Source organism: Pocillopora damicornis, chromosome 11 (genome assembly GCF_964200805.1).
Source record: "Pocillopora damicornis chromosome 11, jaPocDami1.2, whole genome shotgun sequence".
In the NCBI taxonomy this organism is placed as follows: domain Eukaryota; kingdom Metazoa; phylum Cnidaria; class Anthozoa; order Scleractinia; family Pocilloporidae; genus Pocillopora; species Pocillopora damicornis.
In genome coordinates this window covers 14,836,999-14,851,331 of record NC_142680.1, presented here as the reverse complement: position 1 = coordinate 14,851,331, position 14,333 = coordinate 14,836,999, and the positions used below count along the sequence as shown (strand labels likewise).

The 14,333-nt window shown below is 38.0% G+C and overlaps 1 protein-coding gene and 1 pseudogene across 12 annotated transcripts in view; one reads left to right on the top strand and one right to left on the bottom strand.

Annotated features, from left to right (window-relative positions):
- The window catches only part of LOC149037738 (uncharacterized), a 71,601-nt gene that overhangs the window by 19,175 nt on the left and 38,093 nt on the right, over nucleotides 1-14,333 (top strand). The gene's annotated exons all lie outside the window — the stretch shown is intronic.
- LOC149037742 (uncharacterized) lies at nucleotides 1,284-2,177 on the bottom strand (annotated as a pseudogene).

The window sequence follows — 14,333 nt, the reverse complement described above, 5'->3', positions numbered from 1 at the left end:
GTAACATTATATATTAAAAGTGGCAAATAAATTACCTCTGTCAATCCTGGATGAAGGCTATAATGATTTCTCATCATGAATTGAGTGTAGGTTGATAGAGTACTTAAAAAAAAAAGTGTATGCAAACTGATATCCCTGAGTGATACAAAATAGTAGTAGTTATTAACTGCATTGCTATTATTGCAGAAATGTTATTAGCAACAAAAGTACAGCTAGTCCAGCACAATATTATACTACAGTATTTTCAAAATCTCAACCTCAGGTTTATTCTTTAGAATATGTATATTTTTGTATTCTGATTAAAAAAAAAGATTGTATTTACAAAACTTTACCAATCGTAAGGCAGTTTCATTTACCCTATCACAAAATAGGTGCACATGTGGCAATGGTCAGGTCTTGGAAAGAGTGGAAGCTTACATATGCTATCAAGAAATTGAGGCAGTACAAAACAATAATATTGAAGCTGTCACTAGTGGTGAACACGAAGAGCAGCCACAATGTATCACACAGGACCCTGGGTTTCATGCAGTTTCCACTAATAGATGAGTGTTGCAGGTAGCCTGGTACCAGTACAAGCAGCAGTATAAAGCTGCCTATGATGGAAAGGAAGTGAAACTTTTCTCGCACATAGCATACAGGCTTACAGGCCACCAGCATACCTGCTGGTGTTGGGGTATTTTGGGGGAAAGAAATTTAAATTGTGCTTCCTGCCTTTGCGGTTCTGTGTATCTGGAATTTTTATCCTCCATCAGCACCAGAGGAAGACTTTGTATTTGAGGGGGTTCATTATGCAGATGAGTGACTTTTTGCTGGCCTCAGTTATCAACATCAAACTTGATTAATCTGGAAAACAAAAATAATAGTTTTTTTTTTATTTGTACCAATTTACGTGTACCTGAAATGAATTGTAACTAGTCAAACCTATAATACTTATACCATAGATATTTTGACTTAACTATTTTTTTTCTGTTTACATTTTGCAAATGTTTTTGTAGTTGAAGCCCCACTGTATGTATATTTTTTTGCTGAAGAACAGAGTATTAAGAGGACATAACTGCTGCAAATCCTTTTTACAGTTAATGTTGTTGGACGTAAACTAGTATTTTTGCCTATCAAGCAATGACGAAATTGCAATGATGAAATTGCAGTGCTGATAGTGTGATCAATAATTATTTTGCCTGCAGTCACCTTCATCTTCTAATCAATGTCAATCTGTTTGATTGTCTTTTATAATGTATGCTGTAAATCAAGGGAACCACTTTCCGAGTGGTGGTATCACATGATTATCTGTTAAATCTTGAACAGCTATTAGCTACTAAATCTTCTTTTGGTGGTGCTGGTTCTGAAGCAATGTTAGGGGGAAGTACAACAGGTAGTGGTTCTGCAACAACATTAGTGGCCTCACACCACTCAAGAATGTGTGCAAGCAAGGCTGACAAAGACTGGTAAGATTTTTTTTTTACTTATGGGCTTCACAACCCATGTTTGCCTGACTTCACCAAAGCTTGTGGTCTTTCAGCATTGGCATTGTTGTCTAAGGCTGCAAGTTATGTCCTTGCAACCATGCCTTTGTATGAAAAATGTTCTTGTTTTGAACAGTATTTCAGCATCATGGAGTGGTACACCTCTATTTTACAAGTGTGGCAAAAATCTGCTAGCTTAGCTAGGTCTTTGAGAAGCAGGTGAACCTAGCTTAAGCCAACAGATGTTCTTTGCTTCTGATGATGGGATCTGCCTATGACCACATTGGTGAAATAAGGTGTTGCTAGTCCACTCGTGCTTGTTTCTTACATGAAGTAACAAAGGTTTTCACTTCTCTTGCTGAAGGACCACACTGCCATCATAGGTTGCTGCACACCGCCAAAGTTGATTGTTAATTGTATCCATGGGATCGATTCCTCACAACCCTTCTGCTGTGCCTTGCTAGTTAATTTTTTCACCACCCACTTTGAAAGGTGTCAGACATCATATTGATGAATATTTCAATGCTAGAAACCTTCCTCTATGGTATTAGAGGAAGTGACCTCAGAAACCTGGATGACACTGAATGCCACTACTTTACCAGTGTCATCGTCTAGTGTGTAAGTGCCATACTTGGCATTGTGTCCAGGACTGTCACAACACCCATAACCATTTAAATTAGTGGCACTTTTGTTAACCAGCTCCTTCATTACCATTTGTTGTTCATTTTCCCATGCCTGATTTAAAACTGGAAAAAGAAACTACTGCTGGGTGTCATAGAAAACACTCTCACTGATAAATTCAGGTATGATGCTAACCGGCTTACACTTGCAAAAGTGTTACCTGTAAACAAAATTGAAGCTGCTAAGAGTAGTGCCTGTAGGTTTCTGTACTGCTTGACCTACTTGAGTTTGAGATAATGCCAATGGGGATGGCTTTAAGTCTCGCCTCTCTATCCAGGAGCTCGATTAACCAGTATAGAGGAAATTTACACTGCCCATTCACACTACAATTCCGAGCATTGTGCAACACCTTGATGTTGTTGTTTGTTCTGATGGCCTGTTAGAAAGTGCCCCGGTTCTTCTTTATAAATCTGATGTGCAACAAACTTTATATGTATATTTTTATATCAACCATTCATTCAAACCTCAACTAAACAGTGGCTAAAAATGCTTATAACATGTGTTTCATGAGATTTGCATCCATTCATTGTAAACTGTCCTAAACTCTAGACACGGGTAAATGAATAACCATAAAGTTCCTTCCTCCACATGGCTTCTGTTCGATGGAAAATGCAGCCCTGAAAAGTTACAGCTGGCAGCACTGTTCTGAATTCTGCCCACAGCACCTTTTTGAACTCCAAGGTAACTTGCTATATGATTGGCCTGCTTGGAAGCAGTTTGATTATCTTCAGTATCTGGATATTAATGTAATAAGATGATCAGTTACATGAAACTTCAAAAAATGCTCAACTTTTTATACTAAAATGCTTGGTCTCCTCCAGTGGGTCACTTAAGTGTTTTAGTAAGGCTCACTTTATGGTGGTTTTTGAGTCAGTTTTAATGCTAAGTTGCAGGACCAGTCGATTTGTTCCTCTGACTTAACAAGAGTGCGGTATGGGGAATGGCCAGATGCCAGTATGGCATATACAGTGCTGCCATCTGTTGCAGCTGTTACATCCCAAACCCCTTTTCACGTGGGCAAACAGAATAAGTGCAGTAAATACAGTACAAAGATCCAAGATGACTTGTGCAAATGTTTGCAAGTGTTTGTCGTAGCAAATAGCAATAATGGTAGTTACTCCAAAGCTGGCAAGGATCACCAAAATTTTTGGGTTCATTTACACCTATGCTATCGAATCTGAAATGGTAAGCTGGATGTGATGTGTAGTTCTAATTTTTTTACGCAAATAAGCTCAAAAATAGAAAATCACGCCTCCTCCTGGAAGGCAGGGAGATGGTAATTTGTGTTCATTATGGTGGAACGTGAGTCTTTCTTGCTTTCTTGAGAGTTTTCAGTTTTCACTTTGCTGACACCACAATTTAAGATACTTAAGTAATGTTGCAGCCAGCAAGCTCATAGGGCTAAAACATGTGTTGTACTAATTGAATGACAAAGTTCTCAGCTGTTGTGTCATTTCATCGGAGGACAAGGATTTGGTCTGCACCAAAGGGCTGTACTATGTTCAGTGTTAGATTAATTGTGTGATCCTTCTCTGCTGGAGAAGATACACATGCCGCAATTCCAGTAAGGGGTGTGTTTCCAGTAACTTGGGAAGTAACTGGAAACTGAACTGGATCTGGCGAATGAGTCTCCAGGTGCCACAAAGAATGGCAGTTAGGGTGTCTGTCCGCTTAAGGATTTTTCCAAGGGCTTCTTGGATGGTTTCGGCATTGTCCCTGGCAACAGGCTGGTTGGTGCTGGGTAATGAAGTTTGCATTGACTTAGCAATATCCAACGGACTACAGGAAACAGCTGTCTTGTGTGTTGGTATAGGAGAGTTGACAAACATAGGTTGGTTTACCAGAGGACAGAAAACTTGGCTTATATTCCCTAGGCTGGCTCAAAGTGCATTGGCAAATGGCAATGACAGATTCGGACTTAGGCATACATAGTGTATGAATTAGAAGTAACTTTAGAAAAATTGCTAAAGGAAATTGCTGTATTAAATAACCAGTTTTTGACAAGAAATCAAAGTTCATGATGAAGCTAATTTCATCACTCTACTGACAAGACTTCATACACAGTGTCATCATATTGGATTACAATTTCTCTGTTTGGTTTTGAAATTGTATTATGAAAATGCACCAGATTTGTACATATTTATCTATTGTACCAATTTAAACTAATAGCACAAAAATTTTGAAAAAAATTAATATGATGTAAACAATCATTGTATTGAGAATAGCAATAACAAGTTAATATCTATCTCGATGGTGTTCGTAAATTCATTACTGTACTGACAATATTTTAAACTCAATGTCATACTGGATAAACTTTCTCTGTTTGCTTGGAAAATTGTGAGCTTGACATCATTTGGTATTGCTGCTGCATTCATCTTGATGTTGTTTGTAATTTTATTACTGTAAATGTGACATCTTGATGTGAACTCTTCTTCAGAGGTGGATTCACCTGCGGAAAAGTGAAACTGATCCTCAAACAAATTAAATGGGAATCATGTAAACTACGCCATCTTGTTTAGCCAGGTCGACAGTGTCTTTTGGTTGTACTAACTGAGATCTTAGCTTAGTCTCCAACTTGAGAATAATGCATACACCTTGTTGTTGTAGGCAGCGGCAAAGCTGTTCGAAGAGACCTTTGACATAAGGTAAAACTGCAGTAGCTTTGAACTTGTTGGTGGGTTTGGCACTGTTGTAGGGTTTTCTGGTCTTGTTAAGTTTCTGCAAGAAAGAAAAAGGATAACCATTAGAAACCAGAACAGATGAGAGATGTTTTTTCTCCTCGGAGATGATGGAGGGTTTTCTTACGAGATGTTTGACTTGCTTGTAAAGGCACTTAACAATGCTTTACTGATTGAGGGTGGTGTGAATCATACACTAAGTGTTGATTGGTGTGCGCGGGCTTCCTGTATACCTGGGTGGTGAGGTGGCCGTCAGGTTCTCTTAAAACTGTGGTGTCTAGGAAGGTCAGTTTGTTGTCTTTCTCTGTCTCCACGGTGAAGCAGGTGAAAGGGTGCCGGTTGTGTTGTTGCAAGAAGTCATCTACATTTTTGCAATCCAGGATGGTAAAGGTATCGTCCACGTAGCATTTCCAGATCCTAGGCTTGTAGGATGATGTAGTTATAGCCTCTTCTTCAAAACTCTCAGCAAACTGTTAGCAATAACAGCGGAAACCGGACTCCCTATGGTGGCGCTGTCTTTTGCTTGTAAATCAATCCGTTATACTGGTAGTATGTGGATCTCAATATGAGTGTCAGAAGGTCAGCGATTTGTGCAGGCATTAGCGTGGTGTGGTCTACAAGGCTTGGGTTGTTCTCGAATTTCTGCTGTGCGGCTTGTACAGCGGCATTGAGAGGAACATTGGTTAGCAGTAATTCTGTCTTGAAAGATACCATGATCTCGTTTTCTAGGATCGTTTTATTGCTGATGGTGAATACGAACTCTGACTTTCCTGTGAAAGGAGACAAGATGTTAGCTAAGTATGCAGATAAATCGTATGCAAAGGTGTTTACGCACAACACAATAGGTCTTAGCGGTACATCGGTCTTATGGATCTTTGGTAAACCGTAGATTCTATGCAGCTGTTTGTGTTAGGGTCTGATCTTGTAAATGGCCTCTGATAGATACCCTCTTTACTTCAAGGTAAGCAGCTTTTTCGGACAACTTGTGGGTCAGACGGTCTGTTGAATCTTTGTTGAGGAGTTGGTACGGTCTGTTCTCAATAAGCGTAGACACCGTAGCTTGGTAGGTGTTGGTATCCATGACTACACTAGGGTGCCCTTTGTCTGCTGAGAGAACCATGATGGTTCTTCTTTCAGGCTTTTAAGTGCATCTCACATCTCCTTTGTGATGTTAGGCTCTGTTAGTTCTGCCTGTTGAAGGATACCGTGAACAGCTCTTCTGACAGTATCTGCTTGTTTGGTGTTGAGTTGTCTTATGGGTGCTTCGACAAGGATTGAAATGCAATTTCTCAGCAAGTATGTGATCTCTCAGCAAGGATCGAAAGGCACCAATTAGAACTGTTGAAAAAAACAACAACAACAACTAACCACATCAGAGCATCATGCTTTATAAGATCATGCATGACCAGTCGACCTCATCGCCTGAAGAAGACGAGCAGTACGCAGTCAAAATGTCACATGTGATTACATCATGAGACAAACGAAAAACTTAGCTTTTATTGTTATTCACCGGGATGGATAACCACAATCTTTTATTTGTAAGTGTTGAAATTAATTATGCAATTGCCATACTAGCAGTTTGGCATAATTATTTAAACGGAGTGCATTTGGTCTGAAGCCATAATACTTACCTGCACTTTACCATTGGCCATGGAGCTACTATGGGCATTATGAACATCAGAAGCTTCTCTTGAAAGAAATGAACTACTAAGAAAGTCCAAACAGGCACATTTCTCTGAGGCTGAGCTGTTTTGCTGGCTAAAATGCAGAATTTGATGGGCAAAAATGTATTTTAGCCCACTGAAATAAACCAATAAAAAGTGAGAATCAAAGAATCATACAAATGTAGGCACCTAATCAAAATCGAGGTGCCATTACAATGTTTTTGCCGTTTCTTGTCGTGTTGGTGAAAGAAATTACGGGTGATGCAAATACAAAAACATCTGAGAAGGATAGATATTTCAGAGTTAGAGGTGTGTTATGGTATAATCTAACCGACAGAAAAACACTACAATTCCACACTCTCAACTACTTTATCAAACAGAAAGTAATGTTCTTAACAAGGAATGACTCCTAAAAGCAGTACAGTAATTATAGTTATTAAAACCTAATTAAGCCCAACACGGTCTATATCCTAGCTCACCACCGACACAATCACACTGCTGTCTCCAAAGTTCCTTGAAATGAGCAATCTCTCGGTATAGCTTTCAAAACAGTCATGGCTCTAACAACAACAACAACTACCACTACTACGTCAGTATATGGAGGTCAGCCTGACTCAGCAGTCTGGAGATTTCTAGAATTGACAATGAACACTGCTGTTTGTTAATTATCCCACCACCTCTGGCTAACTTTGAGCTTAAAGACTTCTTCAACGTTGAACAATGGCAACTTTAACCTGAGCACTTATTTCAGACTTTAATTTCGTATGTAAGCTCACTATGCTGCATTTTTTATTGGGCCAAGTTAACCCATGTAAAGTGCGAAATATCTCCCTCACCTTCATTGTTTTCATTTATGACAGATTTGTCTGAACTTGTTTGGTCCACTGCAGTCATGAGCAGCTATCTATAACCTATATTCCATTTACTAACATTTTGCGTGTTGACAAGGCCTGTGCTCCATACTTCAACAATGTCATTCACAATATAACGCCTTTGAGTAAAATCCCTCTCTATAGGTTTGTGTAATTCCCCTCCTGTGACGGTGTGTTAGGACATTAATATACCAAAGGTTCCAAACCTCGATATTTTATTACAATAAATAACGGATGAAGGTTATGACAAAAACCATGGATATGGATCGGAGATTCGAAATCTGTAAAGTAATGCGTTAACAAATTAGTTTCAGTTCATATCGATAATATCAAAAGAAATCAAGATAAATATTTACCCATTGGTTCTAGGTGTCCATAACACTGTCTAGCGATAGAAAATCTTAACAGTTTTATCTGTTACGTCATCAAATTATAATGCGCAAAGAAATTAGAATTTTGCGCAATACACCTCCTAGATGTTGTTGTTAACTCATTTCTTTACTCTATGGCTTTTTCCATTTTTCGAAACACCAAGACAAGGTTTCTGTTTATTATGTTTCATGCCAATGAATGTCCTGACTGTCTTTCATTATAGGGAACTGCATCAAAAGCTTTGACCATTATTGACGTGCTTCATTTTGCACTTTTTGTCATCTTTGCCTACAGAATAGTCAACGTCATGCTGCATATAAATGGCATCTGCTTTTCCAGTTGGTTGGTCAGAAATCTCATATTTGATCAGTGTTTTTGTCATATTTCAATTGTTTGTCAAGTGGGTGGTACAGTCCTGTGTATTTATGTTTGAATATGGAGGATAGCTGCCTAGGATTCTGGTGGTATGGACTAAGCAGAAAACAGGAAAGCAAGGTTACAACTTATCACTCACGTGTTGTGGTTTAGGCGTTCTGTATCTCTACTGAAGTACGTTTGCAGTTTTTCTTCCATCCATTCGTGGATAAGGTGAACCGCCTCAAAAAGAATTACTTGTGAATTATACTGTTCTTGAAAACAAACTGATTCACTTGATGTACTTTCTGACATAATTTCTCAACAAGGGTCTCACCAGGGGTCATTTTATGAAGTTAATAAATGGTTATTAGACTTACCATCAAGTTCTGATCCATTGGACTCTAGAGAGGAAAGTGATGGTGATGATGAAGATGACAATGATGACATTTTTACAAACAAAACAGAATTCATAAGAAATATGGTTTCGATCTGACTATGGAAAATACATCAATTCAGGAATAAATAAGATCAAGAATAAACTACTTAAGTGGGAAAAGAAAGAGTAAAGACAATTTTTGAAAAGATGTTTATATGATAGAGAAGCAAAGTCTTAGTAAATATATAGAAAGAAAAAAAATTAGGTGAAGGAATCAGAAAATACAAGCAACCAAAAAGAAATGCATACAACATTAACTATGGACAGTATGGTGGTCTTTTAATATTGTTTCATGGTTGATGATTGAGATGATTGTGGAAGCTCATAAAAGGGGAAAGGTTGTTGTTTTTTTATTTCTCATAAAATGTAAATGCATTTTATGATCATTTAATGTTTGGTAAGTTTTAAATTGGCTATCACAATGATCACACTTGATTCTTACGTCTTTCATGAAATCATTAATTTTTTCCTCAGGGCATGGTGATGAATCCTGCTATCTAATTGGTTCTTTACATGGTCTTTGCATGCCCACAGGCAACAGTAACGCTTTTGTGAGTCACTGAGTACATTTGTACCTTCATTGCCATTTTTCATGTTACTCATTTTTGCGGCTGGGCAGTATTTTTAAGTAAAGACATTGGTCACTACTTCAAGCCGAAAAAGAAGTTATTTATCCTCTATTTTCTCTCCCTGAAATTGCTTTCTTTGACAGAAAAAAATGTTGGTTTCAAAATGAATTTGTATATGCAAAAGTGTCATTACGTTGGTTGAAAAGTGGCCCGAAAACTGTCTGTGATAAATTTTAATCATTTTTAAAAAGTACCTATTAAGTTAAAACGTGAGGTATATGGTTAAAATTGCACTAACCGATGGAACTTTCATTAATTTAATATCTTAATTCTTTCAAACAATTTGTTCATAGTGAAAGGGTGAGTGAAGTTTTGAGGTCTACAACAAATATACGCCTCGGTGAGTCTTTCCAAGTCGAGAAAATACAAGTAACCAAAAAGAAATGCATACAAGATTAACAGTGGACAGTATAGTTGTCTTTTAATAATGTTCCATGGCAGGCAATTAAGCCCACCATGGTCTATATCCTAGCTCATCACTGACACAATCTCACTGCGGTCTCCAAAGTTCCTTGACGTGAGCAATCTTCCTTAGTAACTCTCTCTTAGTTTTATTTATTTATTTATTTAATTATTTAACAGCTTTATTGGGTACGTCTACAAGCTCAAAATGAATACATATACAAGGAAAGAGACAAAAAATGGATAGACATACACCAAAAGGGTCAGTGCGAACGGGACATGGAGTCCCATGCGGGGCACTACCCTTAATAAAAACGAAAAATGTAAAATCTTACAGTGAAAAAGTGCTAGATAACTAAAAATCAATGACAGGGACACGACCTAACAATTGACCATGTGCACGGACTATTAACATCAAAAACTGAACGGACAAGAGAGAACATGTGTTTTGCTACAAAAGTTTGAAAGGCGGTCAGGTTAGGAAACTTGGACGGGGGTGTTAAGGTACAGACGTAGTTCCAGAGTTTAACAGTTCGGTTGAAATAGGAGGCCTGAAAGGTACTTGTTTTACATGAAGGTGTTGTGAGATTGAAGCAAAACTGAAGCTGTGTGAAATATGGATGGTTATCCGCAATTTGCATATAAATATACGCATTCACAAAGCTTACATCCAGACAATGCAACAATGTTCCCTTTCTGATGAAAGAGAGATTTGCCACGACAGAGCACTTTCACTTCGGGCTTCTTAGCTTTTAAGTCTTTGGGAAAATCAGTTCTATTGGCATGTGTTGTTCCATAAAGATAGAGTTTGTCGGACAGTAAATCTTCAATCAGTCAAATTGAAGTGAAAAAATTATTGCAAAAGATGTGATAATTTTTCCCCTTCAGATCGCTGACAAGGTCACAAACAACACGATGTCCAAGACCGTGTTCAGGCTGGCCACCATCTTTTTTGCCTTTGTAGACTTGCATGGTGCTTACAAAACCATTCGTCGCATCAGCATGCACCCATACTTTAATGCCCCGTTTCACGGGCCTCATGGGCATGTACTGTTTGAAGCCAAGTCTTCCTTTGTACTTGGCCATTCCTTCATCAATTGAAACAAACTTCGATGGCCGATATTATTTGCGGAATGTGTTGGCTAGTCTATCCAACAAAGGACGCACTTTGAGGAGTTTGTCATAGGCAGGGTTATCTCGCAGTAACATGTTTAAAAAATTATTTAAACAAAGATATTGTCAAATCTTTTCAAAGCGATTCCTTGGCATTACTTTTTGAATGGTTAGAACACCAATAAAGTTGTCTTTTGACCAGTACATTCTTGTTTCCGGCAAGGACTTTATTCCAAACCAAAAAAAAATGCGAAGAATGCATGCATTTCTTCGCATGGTGTTGCGTGCCTCCTCAGGTCTGGTTTTGTTTGAATGCACTGTTCGGCATGACGGTTGGTTTCCACAATTTTTTTCGAACAGATCTTCTGGTCAGAGAAGGAGAAAAATCCAAAGCTGTTCCATCTTCTGGAATTTGTGAAGTCGGACCAGTGTGTTCGACAAATTCTTCAACATGGACAGGCGAGTTATCTATTGTCCAGTATCGATATCCCCTTCGCTTTCACTCTCACTGGTGCTCTTGCTTTTGCTCTCAGAAACTGAAATATCAGATTCATCACTTAATTGCCTTCTTGTTCTTCAGTTTTGAAGCCTAAAAATTCATCTCCTTCAGCATCGGACGCCATAATAACACAGGGTTATGGAAATTTGCTCACTCATTTTCGAAGGCCGATTGTGAAACATGTTTCTATGAGAACCTACCTCATGTTTTGTGTCAAATGAAACATAAGGATATCTCCTGTTGGCTAAAAGACAAAGAAGGGCTTTTTCTCATTTATATCACACGTTAGGATTGGTTAATGCAAACGCATTTTCAGAGTGCCATATGGCACTCTTGGGAAAACGTGACGGTCACACCAAAGTGCCATATGGCAGGGGTAAAAAGACTTTTTAGTGACATCTAGATGAAATTTAGGAAGAATAATGTCAGTGATTGACGATCCAGTACAGCTATGTTGGTTGTTGCTCTGGCTGCGTAACATGAAATAGTCTTTAAAGTATGAAGGAACTTCTCCAACCAAGCACTTGTAACTGACAGTGCACAGTGCTTTTCCATAGTTCTTGTAAGAGGTGGCCAGGTTGGTTCTTGGTTCTACCAACAGGTAAAGGAAGGTCGTTTATGTAAAGAATAAACAGTAGAGGCCCTAACATGGAACTTCACCTGTAACATCATCCTTTTTATATTACAAGGGCCACTGTTTGAAATTTGCTATCCGGGTTGCAGCTTTGACATCCTTTGAAACGTCAGGAAACTTTGCCTCTAAAGTGGCCAAGATACTCTTAGTCAACCATTTGGTACTTGTTGCATGGAAATTTCCTGCTGAAATGTTGCCACTCATTGGCCTACCCCTGTACGTCGAGGCCTCAGGGTCATGTTTTCTAAAAAACTGTTGTAGTCTTGGACCATTGCTGTAAAAAGTTAAAAGGTTTAAGCAATTAACACTAGAAGCCTCAAAAATGTTAGACGTTCATACCTTTCCTTGAATGAGCTGATAACATCGTTAGCAACATCAATTTTCTTGCTAACGTCTGCTAAAGTTGTCTGGTTAGACAGCAGGGTGAGAGACAGAAGTCGTATAGGGGAAAGGACATCCAGCAGCAGATGGAGATATGGAATCACATCAGGTCGCTTCATAAGTTTTACGTGACCCCTGGCTTTGTTTTGGGCATTTCCCTAAAAAGCCATGGAAAATTGAGATATGATATGATATTAAAACTTAAGAATATTTCTGGTCATATTGTTTGTTGTATTACTAGAGAGTGGGGGCTAAAAATGGTTTAGATCTCTACTGTTTGTTGTATATGACAGTATTAATGTTTAGGAACAATGTTTTCTTACCTTCTATGTGATGCAAATTTCAAGCTGAGCAAGAGTTGCAGGTTATCCTATAACAAAATTATCCAGGCTGACAGGCTGCCATAAACCTGCAAATTTGGTGACTGGCTCACCTTTGCGGCTATAGCGCACTAATACAATTTCTTGCTCAGTGATGCTGGCATTTGTGGCACCATCTGAAGTTATTCTCACCAATTTCGCTTTCTTTATTTTGTCAGTTATTTGATCCTTAGCTGTTGTTGTGATGTATTTTATGAATGTCGTACGGGCGTTGATGTTGCGGTATGTTTTACCCAGTGTCAGTCCTTTTGCCTCATCTAGATCGCAAAGCCAGTTGTAATCTGAAATTGATTTCTTATGCTTGGCAAATGCATGAGCATTTCTGAATAACAACCTCAATTTCCTGTTGAACTGTTTTAGCAACTGTTGCCTCGCCAAACATGCGGGGGTTTTTTCTGGATTTCGTTTTGCCTTGTGGCACTGGCTAGCTGCACTGTTTTCGTGATAGGCGATAGATTCTGCCTTATGGCTTGTGCAGCCATCTATGAATTTTCCTTGAAGTCAAAATGCTCTGTGAAATCAGGGTTTGTTTGTTTCCATACACCACTCGCATGTCATGCCATTTTCATCATCTTTTAACCAAAGGCGGCCAACTTGCCATTTCAAAGAAAATTTCCTCAATCTTGTCTTCTCATACTCTCTGGAATCTGCCTTTTGAGGAGTTTCTTTTACATCCTGTTTGTTGGGAATCGATGCTCCAGGAAGCTATCTCCACATTTTCAAAAAAGTAACAAAGTGAGGTGTTGTCAATTGCATATTTATAACCATTGTGTTGGTTCTCCAAAACTAAGTAGTTTCAAAGAAAAAAGACTCTTACTTTCAATTTCAAATCAGTTTAATTGATAAATAAACCTTAAATTTCTTACTTTGCGTGTAATTTTTTTGGTAACCCATGAGTAGATGGAGTTTGGTTTTTTTAAGACATGCAATATACACTTTAATTATGACTTTGAATATATGAAAATCATACATATGAACAGAAGATTAAGATATGAATATTTTTTTTAATGGTATCTCTTTATTGCGCCGTACTCTCCAAAGGGAGATGTTAGTCTACTTACAATAAAGTTCAATAATACAATATGAATAACATAAAACGATAACTTTACCATATCCAAATACAATACGTTGAATGAAAAGCTATTACTGCTAAATTACATTTGTGCATTGAGACTTTGATACATTAAATGAGGAACTATAACAAAAGTGAAAAAAGAAAAAGAACGTAAAGAGTATTGTTTGAAGTGTTTTGGTGAGAGTTTCACTGTTGGCAGGTGTACCACTAAGTTTTTTATTTATTTACTTTTTTATTATTTAAATTTTGTTTTTATTTTATTTTGTATTTTTTTTAAAGAGAGTTGAGATATTTTAACCGCATTTGTCAAGAGCTAGTTATTGACGGTATTTTCAATTAGGTCCCTTTGGTGAACTGCATTCACAAAGTCGTGGAGGACAATGGGCTTGTTGTTAAGTTTACAACTACAGATATAATAACGCATGAATAGTGTGACGTAGTCGAATTTCTTGGTGGTACTATTCTCGTTTAAGTTGGAGGTAATTCCGAATAAAAGTTCCTCCGTAGTTGGAGAGAACTGTGAATTGTACGTTGTGTTAAACCACCGAATGACTTTCTGTATGAATGATTTCGTAAAGGGACAGTGAATAAAGGTGTGATCGATTGAGTCTTTTTCCCCACAAAAGCAGCATTCTTCGTCAGTTTTAATACCATATTTGAATAGTTCTCTCTTTGTCACCACGATTCTATGAATAAA